This window comes from Bactrocera latifrons, unplaced genomic scaffold (genome assembly GCF_001853355.1).
Source record: "Bactrocera latifrons isolate USDA-ARS-PBARC rearing strain unplaced genomic scaffold, ASM185335v1 scaffold_259, whole genome shotgun sequence".
In the NCBI taxonomy this organism is placed as follows: Eukaryota; Metazoa; Arthropoda; class Insecta; order Diptera; family Tephritidae; genus Bactrocera; species Bactrocera latifrons.
In genome coordinates this window covers 371,498-374,149 of record NW_017536174.1, presented here as the reverse complement: position 1 = coordinate 374,149, position 2,652 = coordinate 371,498, and the positions used below count along the sequence as shown (strand labels likewise).

At 32.7% G+C, this 2,652-nt stretch overlaps 1 protein-coding gene across 1 annotated transcript in view; it reads left to right on the top strand.

Annotated features, from left to right (window-relative positions):
* Positions 1 to 320: 320 nt before the first annotated feature.
* LOC108969580 overlaps positions 321 to 2,652 on the top strand; it is a 209,880-nt gene continuing 207,548 nt past the window's right edge. Inside the window, exon 1 of the mRNA XM_018934377.1 lies at positions 321 to 339. The gene's annotated coding sequence lies outside the window, so the exon portion shown is untranslated. The remainder of the gene's footprint in view (positions 340 to 2,652) is intronic.

Sequence of the window (2,652 nt, the reverse complement as noted above, 5' to 3'; positions counted from 1 at the left end):
TTTCCTCCGCGCATTTGAATGTGAATTCGAATTGTATTTTCAAGTATAGTATTAATTAAATTAATGTTAAAAATGCATGCATTTGTGAAGTGCATTTCGCACCAGAAACCTTCGAAAGAAATTTGAAGTTTAAAATGGGTAATTAAATCACTTTGATTACAATAATTTCACTTTTATAACCAAATACTCTTGCGCTTTTCACATGTTAAGCACTGCTCCTGCACAGGCTAAAAGGGATGGAGTCTCGTTTAAACCAGGACTTTGTGGAAAATTTTTTCTGACAGCCAGGAGTTCAAGTATATCCTGTGTTCCTATATACTTGTTGACACCATCTAACGGGTATGTACCTAGCATTATAAGAATAAAACTACAGAAAACATTTTGATATACAAATGTACTGATGTTAACAAATGCAAATGCATTTATACTTACATACAAACTAAGGTTTTGCATACTTAACACTGTTTCTTATCCTAATTATAATAATAAACTTAACTAACAATTTATTCCATTTATTTATACGCATGTATGTATGTATATTATATTTTTGCAGGTAATATTTTTCAACGTGTTTCAGTTGATCTAAACTATACTGACCCAACTAAAAAAAATTAAGACTTGGAGACCCTCAACAACGACGGCCTCGAGAATTTTGCGTGGTTTCGAACCGATTTCACCCATATTCGGTACATGTCATCAGTGTGTTAAGAAAATAATATATACCGAAGTCCATTGAAATCGGTGGAGTACTTCCTGAGATATGGTGTTTGAAAAAAAAAACCTGGATGCAGCTTCCTTCTGACATTTCTTCCGTAAAATGTAGTGTTTCTGACGTTTTTTGACATTTTTTTGTGATTTTCAACATAACTTTTGTATGGGAGGTGGGCGTGGTTATTATCCGATTTCTTCCATTTTCGAACTGTATATGGAAATACCTAAAAGAAACGACTCTATACAGTTTGGTTGACATATCTATAGTAGTTTTTGAAATATGTACAAAAAAGTTAGTAGGGGGCGGTGCCACGCCCACTTTTCCAAAAAAATTACGTCCAAATATGCCCATCCCTGATGCGATCCTTTGTGCCAAATTTCATTTTAATATCTTTATTTATGGCTTAGTTATGACACTTTATAGGTTTTCGGTTTCCGCCATTTTTGGGCGTGGCAGTGGGCCGATTTTGCCCATCTTCGAACCTAACCTTCTTATGGAGCCAGGAAATACGTGTACCAAGTTTCATCATGTTATCTTACTTACAATTTTTACTCGGACGGACGGACGGACAGACAGACATCCGGATTTCATGATTTCAACTCTACTCGTCACCCTGATCACTTTGGTATATATAACCCTATATCTGACTCTTTTAATTTTAGGACTTACAAACAACCGTTATATGAACAAAACTATAATACTCTCTTTAGCAACTTTGTTGCGAGGTATTTTAATAAACAGCAAAAATTAAAGAAACTGAACTAAAAACTAAATAACTAAAATGCATTTCTCTCTTCTCATTTCAGATTCTTCAATCTGCGTCGATATGTATTCACGATCATACGTATACATACATACATATTTACTCACGTTTGTTGGCGAAGCTGGTACAGCSGCAAGGGAAGCGGTGACAATCGGCGGCCATTACTTTATTTTTTCGGCACAACTCCGATTTTCTACCAGCAAGACACTTGTCGTGCGCTTCAGCCTTGGTTGCTCGTAACAACATAGATGTTAAAAGATCCGTGGGGCCATTATTGGTTGTTTGTACATATGTGCCTCGTATTTGTTTTCGCAAACATACAGACAAATGTGCCAAAGAAATATTATATGTATATATGTATATGATATAGAAATTCTATTGCTACGAATATGGAAATGATAATGAAATAATGCGAATATGCATATTTCATGAAAGTCATCAATTTTCTTTGAAGAAATGAAGTTCATTTGACAAATATTCACTTTGTAATAGTCGATATAAAAATAATTTATTTAAAAATTAAAAAATAAAGTTAAAGAGAAATAAAATTAAAATAATCTTCCCAAATTTTTGCAGATTTGGTAAAAAAATAAAAAAAAATTCCATTTTTCGGAAAAGAATGGTTCATTTCATACGAAATAATCACGCATATGTGACAATGGTTCATATAATTCAATATAAGCATGTATATGTCACACAGAGAATGTGTGACTTTGTATATTTTGTATATTTTTCTACAAAGCTATTCTCTTTATTTATTCTCAGCCATTTTACGTATTTGTCTGCCACACACGTGCTCAATTCTGCTAAATAGCAGCGAAAACGGCGAATTCCTTACCCAGATTCTATCGGCTCTGTTAGCCGCCAAATCGAACATCATACAAAATTCAATTTGCACCTTCTCTATACTTTACGTTCTCTGATTTAGCAGAATTGAGTACGTGCGTGATTATTTCGTATCAAATGAACCATTTTTTTCGGAAAAATGGAAATTTTTTAATTTTTTTTACCAAACCTGCAAAAATTTGGGAAGATTATTTTAATTTTATTTCTCTTTAACTTTATTTTTTAATTTCTAAATAAATTATTTTTATATCAACTATTACAAAGTGAAGATTTGTCAAATGAACTTCATTTCTTCAAAGAAAATTGATGACCTTCATGAAATATGCATATT